At 44.3% G+C, this 11,769-nt stretch overlaps 1 protein-coding gene across 1 annotated transcript in view; it reads right to left on the bottom strand.

Moving 5' to 3' along the window:
* NR4A1 (nuclear receptor subfamily 4 group A member 1) overlaps positions 1–11,332 on the bottom strand; it is a 42,718-nt gene extending 31,386 nt beyond the window's left edge. The window contains exon 1 of the mRNA XM_060688881.2: positions 11,147–11,332. The gene's annotated coding sequence lies outside the window, so the exon portion shown is untranslated. The remainder of the gene's footprint in view (positions 1–11,146) is intronic.
* Positions 11,333–11,769: the final 437 nt, after the last annotated feature.

Consider the following 11,769-nt stretch of genomic DNA (forward strand, 5'->3'; position numbering starts at 1 on the left):
ATGGCTGGATTTGTTTATTTTGCTAAGAGAAAACCAAAGAAATAATATCTTGCCTCATTGTGATGTGCAAATTCAGGGACAGTATACTAGTGGTGGGTTGCCCCCAGTTCGGACCGGTTCGCAAGAACCGGTAGTAAAACTGGCAAGATGCTCCGCCCACTGACCCCGACATCATCAGGAACATCATGCGTGCTCACACATGGCCCCATTGCGAACCGGTAGTAAAGGTAAGTAGAACCCACCCCTGCAGTATACTACCTAATGTTCATGGAGCCAAAGCCCTCCTAAGGATGAATTCATAGAATATCAACCAGAAAGATCGATTTAGGTCACGAATCCAACTCTTTCCACAATACAGAAAGAGTCAATATTCCATCTCAGAACATCCTCCCTCACTCCTTATATAATACTGAAATTGTTAATGATGACAATTTGTGCTGACTGGTGAATGATAGGATTTAAATGTGGATTTACTATCTAGTTTTTTGATTTGGGTTATTATGGGTCAAAATGGAGTCAATATGTCCTCCTATTGTTCTGGAAAAAGAGCCCCTTGGAAGAAAGCCAAACCTGACGGAAAACAAGAAGCCACAAAACATTCTGCATATTCACCTAGCCCCCAAACGGTAATGGTGGCTTGGATTCCAGAAGAGGAAGAAAAATAGCCTCATAAAAGGCAAAATCAAACTCGGGAGAACCCCCCAAAGGGGTAAATGTCATGGCATACCTTCAGATGGCTTTAGTAGGAAATTCCACTGAAGTAAATAAGCATACTTGAAGGTGAACAGCCTGTGGCTTCCAGCCTCAGCAATGTCTGCGGGGGAGGTGAGAACTTCTTTAGGTGCATGGAAATGTGGCTTGCCACTCAGAGGAGGCAGGGGAAACCCACTTAGATCTCCGGGCCCAGATATCTCCTTTCTTCCCTTCAGTTCAAAGTAATTGACAGAACTGTCAATATGTACCTAACCCCTGGGGTTCCATTCCTAACCAACGTTCTGGAATGAAATGGAAAATCTTGTGTTAAAGAAGCCTCACCAGACAAGTAGGAGCAAAATGAAAGGTGCAACCTGAATGCAGATCTATAGCCAGGAAACCAACCCAGCTGCCGATTAAATGATTTAAGACTTGTAGCCCTTGGCCCAATTTCATGGGGTCCTGGAGCTGACTTTAAAAACCCTTGACAAGACATCCGTTCAAACCTCTGATGAAAGATAGGTTTCTTCTCTGATCTTGAAAGACAGACAGAAAAAAAGGGATGCGAGAAGAGAATATAAAATGTAGCAGGTTGAGTGGACCTTACTCATTGGGCTACGTTTCTAGGTTTGCACAATATATTGAGCTAGAACCAGGGTTAATTCAGCAAAACAGGTTAAGCATATTGTGTGAGCCCACCTAATAAAGAGAAAGGAAGGAAGAACAGAAAAGAAAGACTGTTAGAATGAAAGCCTGGGTCTTGCAATGTATTTTTGGCTCTACCCGGGCCCATTCAATTTGCCTGCCCTGTATCTTCCAAACAAATTCTCTGGTGGGAGTGTAGTCCTCACTACAAAAACAAAGGCAACAGAACCTGCAGCAGGTAATTGCAGCCCAGAATGCTAATTCAATTCTAATTCCCCACCTGAGATTTCCCTCCCAAACACACAAATACAAAGTATTGTATGGCCACTAAATTTGCTCCATTCTCAATGGATGTTTAGTTTAAGTGTTCCTTTTCCTCCCTATTTAGGCATCTCTCTCTCTCTTTCCCTCCCCACTCCCCCCCTCTTAACTGTTGGTACAGACTTTGGGGTGCTTTCCGTGCTTTCTGATACATGTTGTCCTGTTCTGGTTATATATATATATATATATATTGCTTGGTGAACAAACTATATACACGGTGCCTTTTCCAACCATTTAAAAGAATACTGGAAAGAAAGGGAGAATTTTTTGTAGCAATGGCAACAGTGCTGTGGAAAAACAGAAGGCTCTGAAAGCTATCTGACAATGTGTTTTAAAACTAAAGCCAACTGCAGTTTCACTCAAAGCAACAAAGCTATTGCTTTACCAGCCAGCAACACTGATGGAGCAGGTGGCGAGTCCCGAGAGACTGTGCTTTAACATCCCTGGCAGCATCCTGGGCTGCCAATCATATCAAAATCATGCACCCTTCCAACAAGAACCCAGATCTGCAAAGCATTCTGGCACAACATGGATCCAAAGGAAAGAGGGTGTGCGAGTACATTTGCAAGACAACTCCCAGTTTCAGAGTGTTCTCAGCCATATCTTGGAACTGGCTGGCAAAGGTAATAAACACCATTGAATTGCCAAGTGCTTTTGGGACAGACACCAGTAACCATCTCAAAGTCCTTGCCTTACCATGCAACTTGCTGGGTTTTGTTGAAAAGGACTTCTGAATGAGACCCTTAAGCAGCAGCGCTAACAACATTGGCTTCTCAACCACCTGAAAGGATCCAGAAGTGGCATTTGAAAAATATTATCACTGCAGTGCTTAATTAAGAGGGTAAATTTAAATGTTGGGCAACTCGGTTCTTGGATGCATTGTTGATTAAAGACTATTTTCTTTCCTTCTAGACCTGCAATTTTAGTAGGGTAGTAGGAGGTTAAAGATCAGTCCCCTCTGCCTGCATCATTTCATTCTACCCCTCTCCTGCTGAGAGACCACCGAAGCACCATTACAAATGATCCCAAGGATTGCTATAAGGGACAGTTATTATTATCAGAAGACACATCCAATGGGGGAGTATGACTTTCAACCTGGCCCTGACTACAACTGGAGGACCTGTGGGAGAAGAGAGGTTCCAACTGTCAAGATTGCAGACTGCATTATTCACATGACCTGCTCCTTTTTTTCATGCTCTGGCATTTACAGGTGACTGGATAGATGCACTCAGTTCACCCAGGCTTTGTTTACTTCTGAGTGACTGAGAAAGTTAGTAGTAGAGTTTAATTCCTAAACATTAACCACTCAAAAGCAGTTTCTTCCCTAGAAAGAAGAGTGATCCTGACAGTCTTCTTCAAAGACAGCTATTCTGCCTACTAGCCCTGTTGCTGATTGTGTCTGGCTCAACACAGCCTGATGTACGTTGAATTTGGAGTTTCAGATAGTCGACCCCCTGCCGCCCCACTCCTGCCAACAGTCCAGGTGCAGATCAGATTAGCTAGAAGACGAAGTCCTTCTCACTTTCACTCTGGAGTGGAATGTGCCAAGGTGCTTGGAGTTCCTAGCTGGAATTGTGGAGACTGATATTCTAGACAGTAACAAATATTTCTAGAGAAGAAAGTCCTTTTCAGGAAACGCAGTGGCTCACTTGGTTGAAGTGCAGCGAAGTGAATAGTTGTTTAAAAAGTAACAAACCAAAGACATTTCTTTTTGCAAAGCAGGGTTTTTCATCTTTGGAGACCAAAAGGTTCTATGGGGATCTAGAATTCATTTCTTTCAGGACAAAAATGTCAGGTTTAGGATGCTCCTCTTCGGGGGGAAAAATTTTTTTTGGGCAAAAAGTTTAGTTTTGCAAACAAGTTTGTGAGATAGGTTGAGATGGAAGATAGCAAACAATTAGCCTCACTGGGCAAGTTTCATACTTTAGTTTCTGGGCAGTGCCTAATGTTCTAAAGCAGAGTCTTAAACTTTCTAGTAACACTGACCATATTTCTCCAGAAGGCAGGCATTTGGCATTTTCTCATATTATGCTTGTGAGGAAATATTATGGTACGATGCAAGGGTGGGCTTCAAAAATTTTAGCAAGGGGTTTTCAGCCTGGTTGCTGGGTGGGCATGGCCATAGTGGGCGTGGCCTAGTTGGCCTCCTGCACCACGGCGGGGTGGTGGTGTTTTTGCCATCCCCGGGCTCTGGAGGCTTTCTTCAATCCTTTGGGAGGGCGAAAATGGCCTCCCCAGGCTCAAGAGGCCTTCTTCCAAACTTCCGGTAGGCCCATTTTTCACCCTCCCCGAGCCTCCACATTCGCTCTGCACTTACCTGCATCCAAAACGGGCTGTGTGGGGACTCCTGGGAGGGGCGGGGCAGGGCAGGGCCAGCCAGGAGTGGGATTTGGGGGTTCTCCAAACTGTACAGAATCTTAGCTAGAGGTTCTCCCAAACCCCTGCCAACCCCCAGCAGCCAACCCCTGTAAATGCCCATCGATTCTGACCAAATCCCAGCATGTAATGCTCCTTCACTTTAAAGAGAAGAAGCCCCTTAAAACATTTGGGTCTTACCCAGAAAAAGGGGAAAGATGTTTCTTTCTAATTCCATCAAGAGAGAAACAGAGGGGACTTTCCCTATCTTGATACCTGACCCCAGATGACTCCTGATTGTTTCCATAGTTCCGTCACTCTGGACAATGTTCATCTGTAGCCTGTGCATCCTGCCACGACAATTTTTATTGGCAGAAAACCAACACAATAGTAGAGCATCTTTCTTGGCCCAAGCTATCAGCCATAGGACAAGGTGTACTGGCAAATCGGCCGGGAGAACTGAACTGGAAGAATCCTTCCAAGAAAAGCAACAGGGGTAAGAGAAAGAAACCAGCTCTGCAAGAAAGGCATTTCTGTTTTGAGAACTCATTTAACATAACTATCTTTTGTTGTTGCTGAATCAGTTCATTGAAATGTCAAGTCCTTCTGTTTGAACAATTCCATTGTTCCTTTTTACATGGTGCCTTTCACAAGCATTGGACTCCAGTTCCCATCATTTTCATTAGGAGTCCAACACCTCTGAAGGGCATCAAAATTGTGTATTGATTTGTGGAATATTCCTTGTTTCAACTCTGGGTTAAAACTGGTTCTTCTACTCGGAATGAATGCACCCTTAAATGAATTCATCCGTCCCGATAATACTGTGCAGCTTATTTAAATGTAAACCTGTCTCCTACTGTTTTCTAGACCAGGGGTCTCCAACCTTGGCAATTTTAAGACTTGTGGACTTGAACGCCATGAATTCCTCAGCCAGCAAGTCTTAAAATTGCCAAAGTTGGAGACTCCTGGTCTAGAGTATACCTTCCATTGGTTGTAGAGTTGTCAACTCTTTTCAAAACTGTCAAGGTTATATGTTTTCCCCCCCCAAATGAGATCTTTATTGTGGCATCCCACAGGCAGAAGTTCACATTTTAGTGTGCCCCTCCTATATTTTCCCCATAATCCTGCCTTGGACCTTTTTTTCATATCCAGGAGAAGGAGAAGGAACAGCTGTGCTATGCCCTTTGATTGGTAGTGACAAAAGCTCTCCATCTGGAAGCACAACTGACTTAGAATCAAGCCAAACCCCCACCGAAAGCCGAATAAAATCATATTGTTCTTTCCTTAAAAATGTGACATGCCATTTCAAATAAAAACTTAAGCCCAATGGCTAAGAAAAATATTTGAGTTTGGCCAGAATGTTGTAGCTGCAGTTATTTCCAAGGGTTTTCCCTTCTGGAAAGAATGTCTAGTATGTCCTCTTTCCCCAAAACAGAAAGGTTCATGGATGAAACATGTTCCTCTTGGAAGAAGAGCTTCCCTTCAGGAAGGTAAAACCTGTTTTTTGCCCCCTACTCTGTGCCCCCCTTTTATCAGGTGCAGGTGCAGTGAACACCTTGGGCACCAGCCATCTGGCTGCCTGCCAGCCACGGTGGAGGATTAATGCCTGCAGCTGGTTCCAATCTACAGAGGCTGGGCTGGGAACTGCTAGCGGAGGTTTGGCAGCCAACATGCTACGCGCACACATGTTTGTGTTTCAGAGGAAGCCAAACCCACAGGGGCGTCAAAGTGCTAAGGGTGCCCCACCCACTACTGAACGTCAGCAGCTGGACAAGCAAGCACTCCGCGTCAGCAGCTCTTGAAGGCAGATGCCAGAGGCTCTTTATAGGCCAGGTAGGGAATCCATCTGAAATTAAGGAACTTCCCTCGTCAGCCCCTAAACCACATATTTCCAGTCAACACTGAGAAGAGAATCCCTGAGTCCCAGTATGGCCAATTCTAAAATAAAATAAGGTAAAAATACATTTCAACGCACCAAAAGAAATGCTGGCCATGTTTTCACTATTTTAATTCCCTAATAAAAAGAGGTTCCTTTTGCCAAGGGAGAGCTCCATCAAACTAAGTGATTATGTGGTTTTGGATTAGAGAAGCGTCACTTGTCTATCACTTACGTTAGTCTGTTTTAGAGCCTGGTGGCGCAGTGGACTAAACTACTGTTAAAGTAGTATTTAGCTGCCAGCTGCCTGCAATTACTGCGAGTTCAATTCTCACCAGGCTCAAGGTTGACTCAGCCTTCCATCCTTCCGAGGTAGGTAAAATGAGGACCCGGTTTGTGGGGGCAATAAGCTGACTTTGTATAAAATAGAACACCACTTAGGGGGGGGCCAAAAAGCCCTACTAAGCAGGTATATACAAAAGTATGAAGGCTATTGCTTAAAAGCATTGTAAGCTGCCCTGAGTCTCCGGAGAAGGGTGGCATATAAATCAAACTAATCAATCAATCAATCAATCAATCAATCAATCAATCCATCAATCCATCAATCAATAAAGCCTGAAGTGCAAATACAATCCTATAAGGATCAGAAATCAGCTTATGGGAATTGGCACTGAGGGGACCCTATCAGTTATGACATCCAATTCTCTATATACCACTTAACAAGCAGGTTCCTCTTAATGCAATGATTTTTTGTTGCTAAGTAGAGCAAAGTAGGATGGAGGCATAAGGCTGCATTTCTGCTGTTGAAAATAAATATTCATGGCTTGAAGAGACCTTCAAGAAAAGCACACACCCCCTACCCTTCCATCCTTGCCTTCAGTGAAATAGTTATTGTATAGCTTTTAAAAAAAGATATTTTATGGTGGACATATCCAAACATTTAATCTCAAATGGCAAGGGTAGAAGCAACAGCTGTAATCTATGTTTTTCTTTATCCTTTGTGCTAAGTTATAATGTAGACAAATCCAAATGCTGTAAACCCCAAATCTGTAAATAGTAGTTTATAGCTTAGTTCTATGTATGAGTCAGACCTATGACAATCAACAAACAATTAAAACGAACAATGACTAGAGCCAGCTGCATGGCTTGGGCCAGTCACTTTCTCTCAGCCCTAGGAAGGAGGCAATGACAAATCACTTCCGAAAAACTGTAGGGACTTGTCCAGGCCATCTCTGAGAATTGGACATGCTTGAACGGGAGGAAAAAAATGACCAGAGAAATTTAATTTAAGGATCCATCTACAACCTATAATTTCTTAGCATTCTGAAGTCCATATTCTGAGTGCATAATTCTTGCTTAACAATTTCCAGCAAGATTAATAAAGCAGAGTGACAGAATTTTGATTATTTGTTACTTTAGTCAATGCATTCAAAACAGCTATAATGCTTATTAATAAATTAACTAATATTGTCAAAAAGCATTTCACGGGAAATAGCCATGTTAAAAGACACTAAAAGCTTACTGCTCAGTTCTAATTTCAGCCTTAACTATTTCACTGGACAGTGAAGCCACATAGCTTCAAGCTTGATTTCTTAGCCACAAGGATTATGGATTCCATGTTTTAACTATGAAAGAAAAGCATATAGTAATCACACCAAAAGAGGAAGCTCAGATTAAGCTCACCTAGGATGACTGCAGGAGCAGTTAACACACCCAGCCTGACTGACATCTCAAGCAGACTGTTCACTAGATGGGTGGCACGGTAAGAAAAGTGGAGTGCTCAGAACTATTACATAAAAAGAGATTCTGGCCCTTTGAAGCACAGCCAAGATCATCAACCAGAGCCACGTGGCAATTGGAACTGCAATTCCAGTAAGAGAAGCAGGTTGCACTCTAGAAAGATGCCTAGCTTGTCAATCAACTACACACTCTCCTCTCCAGCACTACACATACACACACACACCCACACATCAGTGAAATTTAAAGACTACAAGCCTAGGCCCACACAAGTGGACTCTGTCCAACTGAATTCAGCAGGACTTCCTTCCAAGTAAATAGTCTTAATTTAATTGCCAATTAATTGGCTTAATTCAGGAGTGAATGCCATGAAACAAAACTAGCTTGACTTCCAAACAGAAGGCAAAGAGGAAAGCTGTTTTAAGAAAGTGTTTTACTGTCCTCATCAAACACATCACTCTCCGAAGTATTTAGAATGTATCACAACCTGATTCTTGATGGTCTAACTCAAACACAAAGTGGGCTTATGCAATAAGTCCATGATGTATAAACAAAGAATTTGATTTAGGGACACTTAGTTTCATCCCAAGGGCTAAATAAATCTATTTATTGTGTATATTAGTTAACTCCATTCATACATGTAGCCCCCAACAGGGTCTTACAAGTCTTTGTCTAAACCAGGGGTGTCAAGCTCACGTCATCACGGCGTCGTCATGTGACATATCAGAACTTTTCCCTCTTTCGCTAAACTGGGTGTGGGCCAGTGGTGAGATTCAGCCGGTTCTCTCCGGATCGCACGGACCGGTAGTGGCAACTGCGGGAGGCTCCGCCCACCTGCCCGGATGTAATGCACGACTACTGCACATGCGTAGAAGGCGCTCACATTTGTGAACTGGTAGGGAAGGTAAGTGAATCCTACCTCTGGTGTGGGCATGGCTAGTGTGTGATGCACCCAGCCCACGGGTCAGGAATTTGACAGCCCTGCTCTAAACTCTATCCAAGCGGTGCTGGATGACTAGCTGACTGCCCACCATATTTAATTTATTTGTAGGAAAGGGAGAAATGAAACCTCCTCCCTTCTCAGCAGAATAATTTTTGAGCAATCTTCTTCCAAGTATGGATGAGGTCTGGGGTCTGCAGGCTTCAAAGAAAAAGGAAATGGACACTGAAGTTTGTAGCAGAGCATTTTTTTTTAGAAATTAGATCCCAACCCATAGGCTTCCATCAGCATAATTCAATGCAAGTATTCAGCCAGGACACATTATCTTATCAAGTCTCGAAGATGCAATGCCATCAAAGCTTCCGAATTCTAATGCCACAATCTGGTAGGTAGACATTGCATTAGTGAAGGCTGTTCTAACCCCTAATAACCCCAAAGAACAAAATTGATCTGTAAAGATCCAGCCAGGTGCCCATCTAAGGATTAAAATGCGGGAAACCAGGCAGATGCCTTCCCACAATTCCCTAAATAACAAAAGCACCCGTAAAATGTCTGTGGAGATTCTCAGGCATCCAGGTGGTCCTCGACTTACAACAGTTCATTTAACGACCGTTCAAAGTTACAATGGCACTGAAAAATGTGACTCATGACCGGTTTTCACAGTTACGACCTTTGAAGCATCCCCATAGTCATGTGATCAAAATTCAGATGTTTGGCAACTGGTTTGTACTTATGACTGTTGCTGTGTCTCAAAGTCACGTGATCCCCTTTTGCGACCTTCTGACAAGCAAAGTCAATGGGGAAGCCAGATTCACTTAACAACCAGGTTACTAACTTATCAACTGCAGCTATTCACTTAACAACCGTGGCAAGGAAGGTCTCGTAAAAAGGAGCAAAATTCGCTTAACAAATGTCTCACTTAACAACATAAATTTTGAGCTCAATTGTGGTCGTAAGTCGAGGACTACCTGTAGTTGTCTCAAAAGTGCTTTTTCAAAAGGCAACTGGACCCCTTTTAGATAGAGAGGATCCTTAGTTTGAAAGAGGTGTAAAAGAGGGCATTTATGTTGAGCAACCTTCTCTCAACAGAGGGGGAGGGATAACATACCACCTATCTCCAGTCTAAGAATTGAGGCCTTTGAACTATGGGGCTGGAGAAGACTTCTGTGAGTCCCTTGGACTGCAAGGCAAAAAAACCGGTCAGTCCTAGAGGAGATCAACCCTGACTGCTCTTTAGAAGGCCAGGTCCTGAAGATGAAACTCAAATACTTTGGCCACCTAATGAGAAGGAAGGACTCACTGGAGAAGAGCCTAATGCTGGGAAAGATTGAGGGCAAAAGAAGAAGGGGACGACAGAGAATGAGGTGGCTGGATGGAGTCACTGAAGCAGTAGGTGTGAGCTTAAATGGACTCCGGGGGATGGTAGAGGACAGGAAGTCCTGGAGGAAAGTTGTCCATGGGGTCACGATGGATCGGACACGACTTCGCAACTAACAACAATCTCCAGTCTACAACTTGTAGTGCCAAGAAAAACCCACAACCAATTACATCCTGAGGGCAAAGATAAACCCCCACAGAGAGTGCTAAGGGACCAGTTGACTGCAAAACAATACAACCCTTCCATTATTTTCTCAGAAACTTATCTGACCATCTCCGACATTGTTAGGGACCATTAAAGGTCTTCCTTTGATGATGTTTGGCTTCTCATCCATGAAGATCGTTCTTGGATGAGAAGCCAAACGTCTTTCAAAGAAAAAGCAAGAAAGTCGGGTTGCCTCCTGAAAAAAAAAAAGCACCTTTGGGTTCTCTTCCTCGAAGGGGAAACAACAACAACAACAACCGGGTCCAATCGCCTTTTGAAAAAGCACTTTTGCGCGCTTATCAAAGCCGGCCGGCCGTATTAAGCAACAATTTCTCAGCCTCCAGGCAGGGTAACTTGGATCATCTACTACGCCAACCCGCATAATGGAGCGTCTCTCAGGGTTGTAAAAGAACGGAGGATAAGACCAGGCGGCTCCCTGCTTCGCCTCCTCTGCATTTCCCTCCAGGGTACCAACTTTCACCCGATAAAGTTTGGCGCCGCCCCGAAGGCTTTAAAAAAGGACGGAGGAAATCCGGAACCCAAAGGGTGGGGGGGGGGGGGACTTGGATTTCCGACAGACAGACCCGCCGGCTGGTGGGTTTAAAAGGGGTGTGTATGTATATGTATATGTATATGTATATGTATATGTATATGTATATGTATATGTATATGTATATATGTATATGTATATGTATATCATATGTATATGTATATGTATATCATATGTATATGTATATGTATATCATATGTATATCATATGTATATGTATATGTATATGATATGTATATGATATGTATATGTATATCATATGTATATGTATATGTATATCATATGTATATGTATATGTATATGTATATGTATATGTATGTATATGTATATGTATATCATATGTATGTGTATGTATGTGTGTGTGTGTGTGTGTGTGTGTGTGTGTGTGTGTGCGACCACGCCGGGTAGGGACGGGCATCGCCCGGGCGCGCGTCCCTTCACTTCTCACCTGCTGCACGTCCTTCTCCATCGCCGTCCCCGCAGCGCCGGTTCTCGGCTTCCTCGCCGGGGAAAGCGGCCCGGAAGCGGCCTCCGGGGCCCTGACCTCCCCAAGCATTGTGAGCCGGGCCAGCCAGCCGGTCGTCCTTCTCGCCCACTTCCGCGCCGAAGACGACAATCGCCCCCCACCCGTCCACCACCACCACAAGGCTGCTCTCCCCATCCGCCCGCGGCTTTATTTTCTTGCAAACTCCGCCCTTTCGGCCCCGGCCAGGAAGGAGTCTCCGTGACGTCAAAGCCCAGACCCGATTGACGTCGTCGGAATCCCAGCCATCAATGGGGGGCTAAAAATAGACGCCTCCGAGCCCAAAATACACGCCCTGGTGCGCGCAGCGGCTCCCCTCCCTCCGGTGCAGTAAGCTTTTTTTTTTTTTTTTCCCCCGGCTCCGCGGCGAGTGGAAAAAAAAGGTTTTCCCATTTCCGAGCTAGCCCCGAGGCCAAAGAGGTGGGCTGCCCGGGGTTGACGAGGCCGCCGTGGGAGGATCGCGCTGTCGTGAGCGTGACGTTCCCGTCGCCTGGTTAGATCAAAAGGGTCAGGTTTCGTTCCCTTCCCCTCCAATATGAGCAGGGAGG

The sequence above is a fragment of the Pantherophis guttatus genome, chromosome 2 (genome assembly GCF_059756535.1).
Source record: "Pantherophis guttatus breed Tessera chromosome 2, ASM5975653v1, whole genome shotgun sequence".
Classification (NCBI taxonomy): domain Eukaryota; kingdom Metazoa; phylum Chordata; class Lepidosauria; order Squamata; family Colubridae; genus Pantherophis; species Pantherophis guttatus.